Consider the following 17,375-nt stretch of genomic DNA (forward strand, 5'->3'; position numbering starts at 1 on the left):
AGGAATTGTCATGGAAACAAAGGCCTTGGAAGTACATAACTCAGTAAGGCCCTAAAGAACACTTAGCACTGAAATAACATGGCATGTCTTAATACGCACATTACCACGTATCGTCCCCCTTTAATAAAGCTCACAAAATGTGTTAGTTGCTTTTCACCACAACAATATGCTGATACGACCATCATCCAATTTGGCCGCCCCCGAAAACCTTAGTCACAACATCAGGCCTACTGAACTGAGAAACCCCTCAAACTCGTTCTGGCAACTTTACTTTGACAACCCCACCCACCTTTATAAGCAAAGGCTTGACCACTTACAGCAATTGTATCTCTATTTTCTCCCATCCTGCAGGCAAATCTCTCTCGTTTCAGTCTTCATTATCCTCTCATCAACACTCACTTCACTCTTGCTGTAGCTTCTCATTCAAGGAGGATCCACCACAGAATAAGGCTTACATTTCTTGAGCAAGCTAAATAGACTCGCACCGGTGGTAGAATGTGGGGTGAATCTTTATTCTACCACCCATCTTTAGATAGCTTGGACCTAATCTTCCCCATTACTCCTTGCAATTTGAATAGCTTCCTTCAGAGACCTATTAAACCTCTCAATCATTCCATTTGTTTCTGGATGATAGATGACAAATGTTTATGAATCATACCCCTCTCACCCAGAAACGTTTCCATCTCTCTAGAGATAAGTTGCAAACCATTATGTGTCATGACATCCTTGGATTACCTTCTCTGGCAAATACTTCAGCCATTTTTCATTTCATTTCATTCCACTTTATTCGATTAATTAAAATCATAAAAGAGCACACAACATATACATTCATATATACATACAAAATACAATAAATAACACTATTTACAATCATCATAAAACCAACTATAAAAATAATTCATAATACAGAAGCCATAGTGCATAAACATAGAAAATCACATAAGGAAAACCTTGCCATAAGTGCATGCCATTTTTTAATCAATCGACAAGGTCCTACTGGCTATCATCCTACCCTTCACCCTAACTGCGGCCACAAGAAAAGACGCTATACAAAAAGTTTCATATGTATTGGGTAGCATTTGTAAATATAGTAGGGCGGGTTTGGCCTGGAAGAAACCCTTCTGTCTAAGCAAGGGAACCAAGAACTTCTTGCGGGCCCCCGTATAGTGTTTACAGAATAATACAAAATGTAGAGTATCTTGGATGGAGTAGTTATCACAGGAGCATAACCCAGCATCCTCGGGTTTCGACCAGGTTGGATAATCCCCCAAAATAAAGTGTAGTAAATTGAATCGCAGTCTGGTCAGAAGCCAGCGATGAAATGGTTTAGTGACTATAAGCAGATAGGGTTCTATTAGCAAAGTAGTTTTTAATAGGGAATGAGCCCTCACCAAAGGTTTTTGTATTTCAATCCCTTCCCTTTCCATAGTCTTTAGTTTTATAAAATTGCTTTTTACCCATTTCAAATCATCCTTCCTGATGTTTTCCGGATGGTCATATAACTCCTGACGTCCCAATTTGGCGAACATAGTTTTGACATATACCAACCAGTTAATCTTATCAACTCTATCTAGTTTAACACAATCTCTAAGTATCTCGTGATTTAGACTCAGGTCTGGGTTAAGCCAAACTCTGAGCCAGCAGAGTAACGGAGCCATGCTCAGGGTATCAGATAAATAGCCCAGACCTAATTCCTGATGCAGAGAGAAAATGGGGGCAGATTGGGGTAATGAGAGTAGATTCCGCAGAAAACTATTTTCAGCTACCTGGAGATCTGGTTGGGGTTTATATCCCCAGATCGCGGAGCCATATCCCGCTATGGCCAAGCACTTGGAGGAATATATTTTTAAAATGGCCTCCATTGGTTTTGCCCCCAAGCGTTTCGCAAAACCTAGAACTGCAGAAGTTGATCTGATTACTGCGTTCTTTTTTAATTTTTGTTGAGGGACCCAAGTACTTTTTTCATCAAAAACTACCCCAAGATAGGTGAAGGAGGGGACGTGCGACACTGGTCCTCCATTACAAGTGAAGGTTTTTGTTTTTTTAGCTCTCCTGCCAACTACCATGACATGTGACTTACCCATATTTACAATTAGGTCCAGAGACGACATAAATTTACCAAAAGCATCGAGTAGGGACTGTAGACCTACCGCCGTCCTAGCCAGTAAGACAGCGTCATCCGCGTATAGGAGAACTGGAATTAAAGTATCTCCTACACGCGGAATATCCAAACAAGCTTTGACCAGGGTTTTGTCCAGAGCATTAATATAAAGGGTAAATAACAAAGGTGCCATGATGCATCCCTGTCTTACCCCTCTTCTAGATTTGAAGGGCTTGGAACAACTACCATCCAGAGATAACCTGATCGATGCGGTAAGATTACGATGGAGATCTACTAAAAAGTAGACCAAAGGAGGGTCTAAACCCAACTCCAATAGAATTGTCCACAGCTTTGACCTGTTGACCAGGTCAAAAGCTGAGGACAAGTCCATAAAAGCAAGGTTCAACGTGCACTCCTTGGCCATGGTGTACTTACCCATTAACATAAACAAATTCAAACATTGGTCTAAAGTGCCACGACCTTTACGGAAACCATATTGTAGATTAGTTATAATTTTGTTATCTTCTGCCCAAGCTGTGATCTTACCAAGAATCACTTTGCCAAGAATTTTCACTACCGAATCAATGAGGGATATAGGTCTGTAACACCTTGGTTCACACCGTTGGCCCTTTTTAAAAATCGGAATAATTGTCGAGTGACACCAAGATGGCGGAGGCCCAGTCAAGGCCACAGCGTTAAAGACATTGACCAGAATTTTTGCCCAGAATGTAGGATTATGTTTGTAGACATCCGCTGGGACATGATCAGGGCCTGGTGCTTTATTACTCATTGTATCTTTTATGGCCTTTTCTATATCCTCGATATCAAAAATGAGAGGTGACCTCCCATGCTGTAGAAAATTAATAGACTCATGATTATTAGGGTCATTAGTGCCATAGATCCCTTCAAAGTGATTTAACCATTGGGCTTCTGTAACATTAGTTTCCTGGCAACTGTTAGCCGAGCCTGAAAAAAAGGGGGTATTTACAATTGACCAGAACTTGGCACTATCTTTTAGGACGTCGACTGATAGCAGGGCATCCCACGTATCTGCTTTAATTTCAGATTTTCTCTTATGGATCGCCAATTTATATAATTTCCTACGGCTCGCTATCAAAGACCTATCTTGCGGAGAGGCCTTCAATGCTGAGATTAAGGCACTATGTGCTTGCGAACAACTTCGGTCAAACCATTTTTCATGCACTTCGACAGATCCCTTGGATTTAGTGATCAGATCTTTAGCAATCTGCGAGCAAATACCCACGAAGGCTTCCACAGTTACATCCTTCGAAGTTAGGGGATCATTACATAATAATATGAGGTCCCTGGTATTCGCACATAAATCAGTAAAGAATAGTGTAGGTATCACTTTAATCCACTTAAGCCTCCTATCTTGATCCCGGGTTACCAGGTTTTTAGGGCCAAGTGTTCTCCTACTCAGATCTAAAAACCCACAATCTGAAGCTAATTCCAGCAGAACAGGGTTGTGATCGCTAAAGGGAGATGATATAGCATTATAAAAAATAATCTTTTCAAGAAGATTGTGAGTCAAAAAAATATAGTCGATGATGGTCTCACCATTCTTGAATGTATAATAGCGATCAGAGGAGTTAGCGAAAGAGGGTTCAAACAGATCTGAATCAGACAAAAAATTTTCTAGGGCAACACCTCGAGGAGAGTGCTCAAAGTGCGGGGTCTCTGAAATAGTATAGACCAAGTTGTCTACAATGTGACAAGCATGTTCACATAAGTGTGTGTTAAAATCCCCCAGAAGCAAAATAAAAGAATTAGTGGAATGATCTCTCCTATATTCATGTAAAAAATCATTTAGAATTCCCAAATGCATATTCTTATCTATACAATCACTTGAATTATAGAAGTTAATTAATAACAGATTAAAATTATTGGGACGGTTGACTTCTAGAGCCAATATATTCGATGAATCAACCTCTAGTCTTGATAGAGAACCTGTAAGGTTAAGGGACAAGAGGAACGACAAGCCACCCTTTGCTCTACCAGCCTTAGATGGACGTGGCGGTAGGGAGAAGGTTCTATACCCATCTAACCAAAAATTGTCCTCCGTGTCCCATGTTTCCTGAAGGGCGATAATGTCATATTGCTTTATGTTGTTCAGCCATATGGGATCGTGTTTCTTAGAGTTAAGACCAGCAATATTCCACGTAATAATTTTACAATTACGAATGGGATCTACATTAATCACACCTGAATCTTGAACCCTAGGAATCAAGTCGTCACTAGGCGCCCCTATCCCTAGTGGTCAATCATTTTGATCCAACTGGGAAAGGGGAAAAAATCTATTAGAGGCCAACAGCCCTGTATCCCTGGGAGTAGGTAATAGAGATGTATGTTGTGCTGGTGGTAACACTACCATACTCACTCTATCTTTAGATGGACTAATAACTCCATCTTGAGGGACAGGCCTATCCACATGGGGGAGAAAAGAGGGATCCTGAATTCTCCTAGAGGGAGGATAGAAAAACCCCAGGGGCACAACTCTAATAGTCCCACCAAGCTGATCCGTTGCATTCCATAGCAATCTTCCTGGTATATTTTGGTTATTAAAATTAACAATAATGCAGTCCCCAGTAACACGTTTGGGGCCATGACCCACCCAGCCAACTCGCCTTGCCATAATAATATTGGCAGAAATCCCCGCTGAACCTGAGGAATGATGCTCACACCAATGCTTAGTTTTTCTCAATAGGGCGGCTGTGGATTCAACATCACCAGCCGGTAGAGGAGGGACCCCCACCAAAACTACTACCAAGGGGGTAGCTTCTGGAGGTAGATTAATTATGGAAGAATTGGGAGAAGGCAACTTCCCCAATTGCCCTATGTTCTTATTACAGGCCTCTACAATCGTGTTACGAGCCACCTTCTTTCTCTCAACGAGTTGAATCCCAAAGTTCTTGTCCCCAGCCAAGTGTGATTCACCCCCAGGATTTCGTATATTAGAAGCCAAATGGTTCGTTAGTGGGTCTTGATTTATATTAACCTTAGATGAGAGGCAGTTCCTTTGTAGGGGACTTTCAACCAAATCAGCATTAAGGTGTGTGTTCGGACCTGAATTGGACCGCCGACTATTCAATAAAAGACGATTGGCGTCAGACTTAAATGAGTCAATCATAACATTTAGACGGTCACACTTACACCGTAGGTCCGCCACACACTTGTTCATGGTATCAATGACATCCTTGGCAACATTTGTCAGAATAGCCTCGAACCGTGACGAAAAAATATCTTCAACCAGATTCCGCAATGCTATTTGTATATTTTCATCCAGGCCGTGGCTAGGTTTTACTGTGTTTGGTTTGGGCCCCTTTTGTTTTTTACCATTTATTTTGAGTAAAGCACGAGGTACCTCTGTCTTGGATGCCTGATGTTTGGGTCCTTTTGCCAAATCAATAGTAGCTCCTTCCAAGAGCCGGTCCTGCTCCCCCATTTCGCTACCAGCAATCTCCGAGGGAGCAATAACAGTTCCAGGACCCTTATTTACAATCACCTCCGGTTCCAATGGTATAGATGGCAATTCAACCTGTGGTGTGTCCACACCCTCTCTAGCCGTTAGACCCAACTCCCTTTCCACAACCTCGATTTCATTGTTCAACACACCCACCGCTGTAGTCAAGTAAGTAATAATGGAGGTGGATTTACGAGGGACTTTTGCATTTGAGCCCCCCTGTACCTGGGTTGCAGCCAGCTTCCTCTTACCCATATTGCAGATGACAGGGGGGTGGCCCAGCCCAGTCTCCTTCTGGCTCCGACGGGCGCGGACGGGCCTGCCCTTGGCCCGGGCTTCGCCCGGGCACGCCCGCGCGCGTCCCGCGCTGCGGTATGCCCTCGGTGATTTTAAGGGCTCCAGGCGGCGTCTCAGTGACGCAGATGGTGTGCGCGCTGTCAGGGCATCTGGGGGATGTAGTACTGAGCAGGTTTGCCGTTCGCCTCACGGCTCAACAAGGGGGAGAGCAGAGGCAGAATGCAGGGGCAGAGGAGCCGTTCCCCTCAGACCAGCGTGAAGTCAGTGGTCTTCCCGACCTTCAGGAGTAACTACCAGGTTCGTAGGCGCGTCCCTGTATCTGATGTCACATACACTCCTTTCCTATTGTGTCTACAATCGGAGAAGTGTTCAGCTGTTTTCGGCGCATTAGGCAGTTCCCGCGTGGGAAGAGCAGCTTCAAGGTCCCACAGCCCAAACAAAAGAGCAACAAATTCAGGTCATACGCCAACTTTTGCTGTTAATACAGCAGTCTTCCGTCCTTGAATGGCAGCCCTTTGATGCTTGCCGTGCTGCGGGTAGATGCTGTGCTTTGTAGCGCTGTCTGAACAGGAAATACCCCCGGTGCAGGCTGGGACTGCGAGTTCCCTCGTAAAGGAGCCTGTTAACGCAGCAGTCTTCCGTCCTTGAATGGCAGCCCTTTGATGCTTACCGTGCTGCGGGTAGATGCTGTGCTTTGTAGCGCTGTCTGAGCAGGAAATGCCCCCGGTGCAGGCTGGGACTGCGGGTCCCCTCGTAAAGGAGCCTGTTAATGCAGCAGTCTTCCGCCCTTGAATGGCAGCCCTTTGATGCATACTTCAGCCAAAATCTTGACTGCCGCTGTATTGATTTCATTAGATATTCCAACCTCTGGCCAATGTGATTGCATGTCTATGGCCACAAGTATATACTTGGAAGCGTTGATCACATTTATGGGCTCAACTATATCTAGCCCAATCTCCTCCCAAACCTGTGAGAATTTCCCTACAAACCATGGGCGACATCCTCGCCATCAAATGCTTGGCACTCAACTTGCACTCAACAATCCCGAACAACCCTCTCAATCACAAGATCCATACCAGGCCACCAATGCACACACTTACGACATTCCTTGGTTTTACTGATGCCCTGATGACCTTAATGAGCCACATGGATCAAACGTTCTCATTCAATCTCTGTAACACAACCCTGTGTTACACTGCACACCTTGTCATCCTTCCACCAATTGTCCTCATCATCCTTAGCACTTGAATTTACAGCTAAACTTGACAGGCAATCGCCAACTTTGCTTTCAACACCAGGCAGATACGAGCCCTCAAACTGAAAGTCCTGTAATGCATCTAGCACATCCTAGACTAAATACAGTCTAGACCCTTTTTCCCTAAGACTTCCTGTAAGGGTTTGTGATCTGTTCGCACCAGGAACCTCATGCCCCATGGAAATGGTCTGAACTTGCGAAATGCCCAATACACCGCTAGGCCTTCTCTCTCTCTCTCAAAAGTTGAATAAAGCCCTTCTGTCCCCCTCAACCTGGAAAAAGCTATGGTGACCACTCCTTCCTCCCGTCTTGGTTTCTAAACAGCAACAGGTCCTTTTTCACTGGTGTCTGTTAGAAGCATGCAAGACTTTCCCAGAACTAAGCTTTATAAGAATTGAGCAGATGACAATGCAAATCTTAAGGTCATCAAACTCCTGGCTGCACTTCAGTCCAGACAAACTAAACACCCTTCCGGAGAAGACCTCTGATAGCTACTGTCCGACTCACAAAATTGGGGACAAATTGGGCATAAAACTCTGCCATACCAAGAAACGTTAGCACCTCTTCCTTGGAAGGCTGGGCATCTCAAAAATTGTGGTGATGTGCCCAGTTTTAGGTTTAACTCCTTCACCGGAGAGGACATGCCCCTAAAAAGTAAGTTGAGATTGCCCAAACTTGCACTTGCTAATCTTGAGTGATACCCCTCTGCATAAATGTGTAGTACCTCATTGACATGATCATGCAAATTGTCACCAAAAATCATCCTGAAAGAATTTCACCTTAAGCATTCCCTTCAACAAACTAGTAATTAGTCTCTGGAAAACAGATGCAGCTGAACAGAGCCCAAACAGCATTGGGTTGAAACAGAACACTCCGAAAGTCGTAATGAAGGCAGTGAGCTCTTTAGAATCATCACTTAACCTAACCTGGTGATATTCAGATGTCAAGTCAAGTGTGGCAAAATAGTTGGCACTACCCATCAATGTCACCATCACCAGAATGTTAGGTGAGGGAAACCTATCTTCTATAAGTTTTCTATTGAGGTGGCGCAGATCAACACAATGGTGAATCGTTTCAGTGGTGGTGGCTACTAAGGCCTCTGGGGAGAGTCGCCTTTGAGTTGATCTTTGCCACCTCAAAAGATTTATTGCGGCATCTGGGGTAGAGTGTGTAGAGCTTGGTGATTGCGCATCTTCTGTGGCCCGGGAGGGCTAGGGATCATGGTGCTGGGCGTGGATGGACACAGAAGGGTTTGCCTTTGGCTGCGCGGTCACCCTGTGGCCTGTATTAATTAGGTCCTGTGGTGGGCGGGGCTTCTGTTGGCGGGAGTAACGTTGAGTTGGAAAACCTGCTTGAGAAAACCCAGCCAGCTGCGGTGTCACTGGATCAGTCTGGAAAAAGCAGGAACTGGAGGTCACAAGTAAGTGGCAAGCTAGGTGTCCAGGTGACTAATCTAGAGATACAAGACTACCCTCTTTCCTATGTCAAATACCTTTGGAATGACTGTTGGGTTGGCCATGTTATAGTGGCCGTAAAACATGCCTGGACAACTGGGAGCATGCTAGTGATGAGGAGCTCCTCAAAAAGCTACGGGTTCCATGCATTCATTGCAGTAATAGACAGGAAGGGAAAATAATGAGGCAAGTGTGGAATATGGTTGTAGGAGATGCCTTACCATTGTCACTCAGTCTGCCAGTTAGCCACTATCACCCCAAAACAAATGTTGAGTGTGAAAAAAGGAAGACCGGAATTTGACTTAGGTGATTGACCCAGCTCACAGAAAAAAAAAAGTTGAAGAGGGAAGAATGACAATTATGGGTGTCAAGTCAGCCTACACTTGTATCATTTGAAATGTCTAATAACTTGGTTGTTTAAAAAATGTAGGATTCTTTTTTTTTTTTATCAAACTTGATCAATTTTATTTTGAGACCTGAACACAGAGACTTATTGGAGGAGGTACTACTGGATCCTTCTGTGGTTGCTTGGTTTTCCTGGGCTGTATTTGCCTAAATGAACATTTGGAATGTATTTAAGTCCTCTCACATAGCACCAGTCTAAAAACGTTAACAGCCACCAGGGAAAAGAAAAAGTAAACAAATATTCAAAGAGATGAATGAACCGATTAACTACTTGTTTGAGTAAAGCTTTTCATTGACCATCAAGTTACTTTTCAGTTTGCCATTATATGAGCTCAGTGGTATTTTTGGATCATTTTGTGAGTGAAGGGATAAGGTAAGTTAGGACCATGTGAGGTGTTAGAATGATAGCCCTCTGCATAGCTAGATGAATTTGGGCCATTCAGTCCTGCAACAGTTTGGGAGTGTTTTCCCAGCTAGTGAGCTCGACTATCACGGGAGCTTAGTGAAAGTGCTCCATGATGTTTTAAGTTTTGTCATATCAGCCTGCTCTGATGACACAAAATTGTTTCACCATTTTTCCATGATGGTTACCAATGCACCCACAAAGCAGGCTATACATTCACTGGCAATGGAGGCTGCATGATTTTAGCCTGAAGACGTTTACCTGTAGGCCTCTGGGGAGATTTCATACTGCCTCTCCCGAGCAAAATGTCGTTAATATCATCCCTTACCACTGCTCATGTACGAAGGATGCAAGACAAATAAAATGTGTGAGCGAGAGAATGTGTATGTTTTATAGGTAGACAACTGGTATCCACAGGGACCAATAGGCATGCTACACACAATGGCGGTCTCCTTTGTGTACGCTTGCTATGTTCATCGTGGGAATGCCAACCTGAAAAACCACCTATCGCTGTGTCACACTGCAAAAACTGTGGAGGGGAAAGAGGTGAAGTGCCATCACAAGTTCATCCTCCGAAGGAAGAATATTTCTTCCCTGCAGTTAAAGATACTATGATAAACTAATTTTCTTATGTTACGACCATCTCCCTTGGCAATAGGAACACTAAGTAAAGCCATACAGGGCAAACTAATCCCCGAGGCTCTTTATGGAGCAGAGCAGCAGGCAATGGATAGACAGGTCTCATGGGAAGGCTTAGAAGGTAATTCCTTGAAACTGCTCCTTGATTTACCCAAATATTTGATGAACCAAGCTCTATGGAGGGAGTTGAGAACGGTTGCCTGTAGTGTGCTGGCGAATGCCAGAACTTTGTGGGTTTTTTTTTAAAAACAAAAATGGGGTCCCTGGCGATAAACGGTCAGTGCTAATTTTACCTGAGATATTGTCTATTCTCGCCAGTAAGAGAAACCCTGTGACAGTAGTGCTAAAGCACCTGGGAGTCCCTGACATGCACCTTGAAGGAGGCGAAACAGTTCAAATCCATCAAATAAGAGTGGGTTCGATTTTAGAGTTTTTATCCAATTTATGTATTTATTATGATCGCACACCTTGAACTTCACAACAACGATTCATTCATTCATTCAAATTTAAATAAGGACCCTGCTACCAATTATTATAACCACCTGGCTGGTTAATACACCTGCTGCAGATTTCGGTATGCAAACTGTGGCCTACTCTCAAATACCAGGAAGGGCTGTGACATTCATCGATCCGGGATGAACATGGATCGATGGATGAACAAAAGTGTTTGGGAAAACCAATTGCTTATAAATTAATCTTTCAGCTTTTTGACACTATGTCACAAGTACATCAGGCTTGAGAAAATACAAACACTCATTGAAGTCACTCAACTAAATAGATATTAAAATATCTTGCCTTCCGGCTACGTAAGATCGGATGTCTTTAAAGAAAAATAATTTCACACAGCCAGAACTCGGAATCAAGTGATAAAATATATGCAATAGTAACTGGGCTGGGCATACCTAAAACCCCTCTCTTGACGCTCACCAACCAAAAAGTCAAGGGTTACTAAAGAAAATGAGGCCTAATACACCAATACAACATAGACCTTAACTAAGACTTCCATGCATTAATGACACCATTAAGTGAAAAATAAAAAGAAATGCATCTTAGGAATGGCATTTATAGTGAGTACAGGCCTGTGCATCTTATAGGGGACTGCAGCAGCCGGATGAGAGAAACAAAGCAAAACAAGCATTTGCAATCTAATAGGTCTCGCATTTACGAGAGTTTGAACTATTGGCATTGCAAATGACAATATCTTTTATGTGTTTAAAAACAGATAAATTAAAAAGCATGGTCATTTACAATGCCTATAGCTTAATCTTGCCCAAATGTGAGACCCATTACATTGGAAATGCCAGCGGTCGTTCTATAAAAATTTTTTTAAAAAATATAAGATCGTTAGGAGGGGGCGTGTTTTGACAGAGCTATTTGAGAAAATAGTACTCAGGGGCTGGAATTAAAGCCTACTGAGTAACAACACACTCAACAGGGGGTGTCCTCATGGGAGGTTACAAAATGAGACAAGGCGGTACTATGGAGGGACTACTAAGCCTTTTGTACCAATGAACAGCCACAGTTTACAGTGGACAATGACAAGCCAATGAAAAGTATGGGCGGAGAGTGGGCAGAGCTTCAAGTACCTACCTGAATACACCATGCCTTACAGAGCAGCGCATGCGCTGCCCAAGTTCGACCTAAAAAAGTATTCTTAGTCCATGGTGCAGAAGCTATCTCTTCCTCACAGGCCTGGCCATGGCCATGGGCACAGACGACAACCTAGTCCTTGACGAAGGGTGCAGTCTATGATGCAGAGAAAAGGCCTTCCCATGCAGTCTACGAAGCATCCTTCTAAATGGCATCTATTAAAGATATATCAAGAAAGAAAAAAATAGTAGCTAAAAGAACAGGCAATGCTTTTTTTTCTTTTTTTTTTTTGTTAACCAGCGAGTGGCTTTCCCGGAAGTATTGTTAAGGCTTATAGGGAAAAGTACAATGCCAAACGAGCAACTTAAGAATCCATACACCATGCCTCTTAATGCACATTAAACATTCTAAAATGGCATAGTAAATGCAGCACTTGTCTCTCACATCCCCTTTTGGATCAATCTGTCACATATGGAGGTGTCACAGAAAGCAACAACGGACAATGAAGCCGGCTTATCTCGAAGCAACCATTAACTACGCCAAGGACCGGCCACAAAGCGAGGTACTTCCCTTCCAAATATTTTGTTAGATAAACGACTATTGGGGGCAGTGTGTTCGCGCATGTGCTTCCAATGCATTTCGGTGCACAGAGAAAGTCTTTGGAGATATATATATATATATATATTCACTGAAAAAAACATAGGTTTCAGGGGCGTTATAGTTAGCTGGACTTTTCACTCGTACAAAACCATTGAAATTCCCCCGTTATAGTTAGTTCAGCTAACTATAACTTGTGCGCCCGCAATGCACTGCTGATGACGTCACATATTACATCACTCATGACATGGTCAGTGACATCACTCATGACATCACTGACATCTCAAATGACATCACTGATGACATCATCTTTGTGATAGAGTGGCAGACCTCCTCTCCCCCTAATATAACCTTTGATACACACATTCAAAAATAGAAACTAAAATTTTCAAAACAATGGACATACCAATATCAGTTACAACAACCTATTCAGTAATTCTAAGATCCACATACACATCCACTCATTCACCAACAGTCCTATACAGTCACTCATACATGTACTCACTCATCATATGTACTCATACACCTATACATCCTGTTACACAATGCCACACATCCATAGAGTTACTCACACACAGTCACTCATGCTAATAAAGAATCAAACATCCATTTACTTGCATATACAGTTATACACACACCACCACACTTACTTCTACAGAAACTTACACATACTTAGTCTTTTAAACAATCACTTATAGAAACACATACTTATTCATACAGGAACTCTTTCAATCTCTCACTCTCACATATACTCACTTATATATACCAATAGTCACATATACTAGTTTAAAACATATGTAGTTACTCATAAAGACACTATTGAGACAGTCATTCGCTCACTAACACACCCATGCACACACTCATCCACCAATACAGTCCTGCACACATGCTGTCTTCAACACATACAAACAGTGAGTCACTCATTCATGCACTTATGCACTACGTAATACCCCCACCGAACCATACAGACACTCAGACACTCATTCTGATACTCAAAAAACCAACTAATAACCTATATAGACACTCATGTAGCTACTCACCAACCCATGCAGCCACGTATACACAAAGTGAGAGACTGATACAGATATTTACATATTTAAACATTACTCACTAAGCCATGTATTCACTAAGATACACTTAATCAGTCAGTTATACAATCTATTTTTCAAAAACAAATCATCCATTTAAACACTTATATACCCATTTATTCTTCCATCGACCTTGAGATATACATATATAAAACATATGTAATTTTCAGAAAAACACACAGGATGATGTCATCAGTGATGTCATCAGTGATGTCATTTGAGATGTCATCAGTGATGGCATCAGTGATGTCATGAGTGAGGTCACTGACCATGTCATGAGTGATGTAATATGTGACGTCATCAGCAGTGCATTGCGGGCGCGCGAGTTATAGTTAGCTGAACTAACTATAACGGGGGAATTTAAATGGTTTTGTATGAGTGAAAAGTCCAGCTAACTATAACGCCCCTGAAACCTATGGTTTTTTCAGTGAATTTCTAAGGTTTTTTAAATGCTAATTCCTAACTATAACGTGCCTGAAACCTATGGTTTTTTCAGTGAATTTCAAAGGTTTTTTAAATGCTAAATTCTAACTATGGCTACAGAGATAGGACATGTGAAGAAAGAAGAAAAAACGCACAGAAAGAAAAAAAAGAAATGCAGAAAGAAGCAACAGAAGTCCTCAAAGACGAAGAAAAGTGCAGGAAGAAGGATAACGTGCAGAAAGAACAAACAGAAGAACAGAAAGAAGCCTTGTTGCAAAATCATCCTGTACCCTCAACTTTTTCAGACGGATACTGGTGTTAACTGAGTCTGACTAACCAGTCCTAGAGCCAGTGCTATGTTAAAAGACACTCAGAATACAGTGAAAACACCGACATACACTAGGTAACACTATGCGTTGGGGTCCCCCTGTGATCAGCATGACCTCCTCTGTAAGCCCCTAGTATAAAATAGGGCAGGTGATTAAAACTACCTCTTAAAACGCGCCACAGGGCGTGTTTGCACATGTCACCTCAGGCCCCGTCCCCTCACTTACCCACTGTGTAAACACGCCCTGTGGCCGTTTTAAGTTGGGAGATTAAGTCCCCTTGAATCCTGAGGGTCCCTAGGGTCCAACTAGACCACTAGGTACCTCCAGTAAGCGCCACAGAGCTGCGTTGCAGAGATGTAAAAAGGGGCACGGCCTAGACCACCTCTCTGTAACGCAGCGCAGTGGCGCTTACTGGAAGCACCTGGTGGACTAGTTGGCCCCCAGGGGCACTCAGGATTGAAGGAGAATTATTTCCCCAACTTAAAACGTGCCACAGGGCGTGTTTGCACACGTCACCTCAGGCCCCGTCCCCTCCCTTCACCACTGTGTAAACGCGCCCTGTGGCCGTTCTAAGTTGAGAGATTAAGTCCCCCTTGAATCCTAAGGGTCCCTAGGGTCAAACTAGCCCACTAAGTACCTCCAGTAAGCGCCACAGAGCTGCGTTGCATAGAGGTGTAAAAAGGGGCGTGGTCTCAGAACACCTGTCTGCCACGCAGCTCCCTGGCGCATACTGCAGATACCTGTTAGGCTAGTTAGCCCTCAGGGACCCTCATTATTGAAGGGGAAATAATTCCCCAACTTACAACTGGCCAGGGGGTGCATTTGCAGAGTGCTGCTAGGAGGGGGCGTGGCCTCCGGTGCGATGCCAGTCTTTTATTTATTTTTTTAAGAAGGAGGGCTGTGTGGCCCCCCTTCTTTTTCTAATTTACTGGCCCTTGGGACCCCATCCCCCAGGGCCTGCACCCTAATTTTTTTGTTTAAAAAAAAAAAATTTGGTCCTCCCAAGGCCTTAATCGGCCCCGGGGTCCCCAACCCCCGGGTCAAGGCCTTTTTTTTTTTATTATTCTTTAGGAGGGGGCTGCATTGCCCCCCTCCTCAGGCCACTTATGGCCCCGGGGACCCCATCCCCCGGGGCCGGCCTTTGTTTTTTATTATTTAAAAAATATATATATTTATAGAAACACTTAGGACATGCTGGACAAACCGTATGTACCTATCACCATGACGATTTGCGTGATAATCATTAAAAGGCAACTATGCATATAATGAATCCACATGGAATGTATTTACACCACTAGTGAAGCTCTGACGTGTCGGACGCCCTACCGTGCCTAATCCCGGCGCCCCCGCCGATGGGTGCTCTCCAAGTAGGCACCCTTGTCGTTTATTTATACAAACATGGGTAGCTATTGAAAGGGCACATTTAATATACACGCACACCAAGCCATTCAAAGGGGATTCCACAAAAATTCGACCAAACTATGCAAGAAACCCCCCTCACGGTTAATAAAACACACATCCACCGCCGGATGTGTAATACTTTTTATTTTACTCTCTGGAAAGGAGGCAAACCTCACTTGAGAGCCACAGTGTGCTCCTGGCTGAGCCCAATGCTGTGTTACACCCACCAGTGCCCGCCGAGTGCCTCACACCTCTGTGTTGTATTCCACCAGCTAGTGCGTATGCTATGACACTCTCTAGCCCATGTGCACTGTAACACCACCCTGTGAATATGTCGTGCCACACTTGCCTTCGCACGGGTTATATTGCCCCATCTAACGTGCCTTCCTCGATGCCTATGTTATAACGCACAGCGCTATGCCATACATATTACAATCTGGGATCCATATCTTTGTCACAGTGCATATGCAACGTTACACTCCCCAGCACATATTTTATATTACAATTTTAGAGACTAGTTAGGTTACACAACACTGCCTTGTGCATATTACACTCCAAGGCGCATATCGCATAGCACGAGCTAGTGCCTGTGCTATCTCGCGCTCTCCAATGAATCTGTCATTGCGCACAATGTATTGCATATTATATTTCACGCCCGGTTCATCTTATATCACACTTTTTGGTGCATAGTTTATACCATACACTATATCTAGTTTTCATTTTCAATCGTGCTCTCAGGACTATGTTCTATATAACACTGCGTCCACCTACCCTTTTCACGGACATTACATTTTGCGATGGGGGGTGGAGGGTCAGGGGGTGTTTCTGCCAAGTGAGCCCGGAGTCACAGTCACAAACGTCCTCTTCTTCCTGAATAAAAGTGAGATTATGCTGCATACTTGTTCATATTTTAAGTAGTTCGCACAGACACACATTTTAAAAACAATAAAGTTCCTAATACCCACCTTCTCTGAACAGTTAGCTTGCTGCTCCATCCACCTCCTCCCTATCCTCTGCTGTCTGAATCCATGGACTAGCCTCCTCCCTCCTGCCATGCATGGTCTGATGTGCTGTCACTGCCCTCCATGTAGCATGATGTACTAGTCCACTCCTCCTGCCCTCCATGCCCAATTCTATGGCCCATCATTGACCTCCTGCTTAGCCTCTGTGCTTAGCTTGCTGCCCCTATTCTCCTTCCCCCTGCCATCCGATGTCTTTGTGCATGCCCCTGCTCCATCCCATGGACCTGCCACTCCTATCTACTCTGAGTGTTCTGTTGAGCTGCCACTTCCCTCCCACCTGCCTAGCATTGTCAGATGACTGTAACCTGTCCCTGCCACCTCCACCCTGCCTGTCCACATGCCATGCCCCTATCCCCTTCCTCCTGTCCTCCATGGTCCATTTTACTGCCACACCCTTCTGCCCTCCCTGGTCTGTTGTGCTGCAACTGCTCCTCCTGCCTGCCCCTTGCGGTCTGTTGTGAGGCCCCTTCCCCTGAACTCTCTGGTCTGTGCCCAGGTCCTGACCCTCCCTTCTATCCTCCATGGTCCTATGTGCATGCCCCTGCACCCTCCTTCTTGCCCATCATAGCCATTGTGCTGCCACTAACCCTCCTGCTTGCCATGCATGGTCTTCTGTGCTGCCATGGCCCCTCCCACCTTCCCTGTGTGGTCAGCTAGCTGCCCCTGCCCCCTTCCCACCTTCCCTCCATGGTCTGTGTGTATGACATCATAGTCTCATTGTTGCTCTCCATGGTGTGTCTTCTTTCTAGTGCCCATACTGCCTGACCTCCATGGTCATCTTGCTGCTCCTGCCCTGCCCCCTTGCCCCAGCCCTCTTTTTCCATGTGCAGACCCCTATTCCCTCCCTCCTGGCTTGCCTGTTCCATTGTAATGCCCCTGATCCGTCCCTC

Source organism: Triturus cristatus, chromosome 1_1 (assembly GCF_964204655.1).
Source record: "Triturus cristatus chromosome 1_1, aTriCri1.1, whole genome shotgun sequence".
Classification (NCBI taxonomy): Eukaryota; Metazoa; Chordata; class Amphibia; order Caudata; family Salamandridae; genus Triturus; species Triturus cristatus.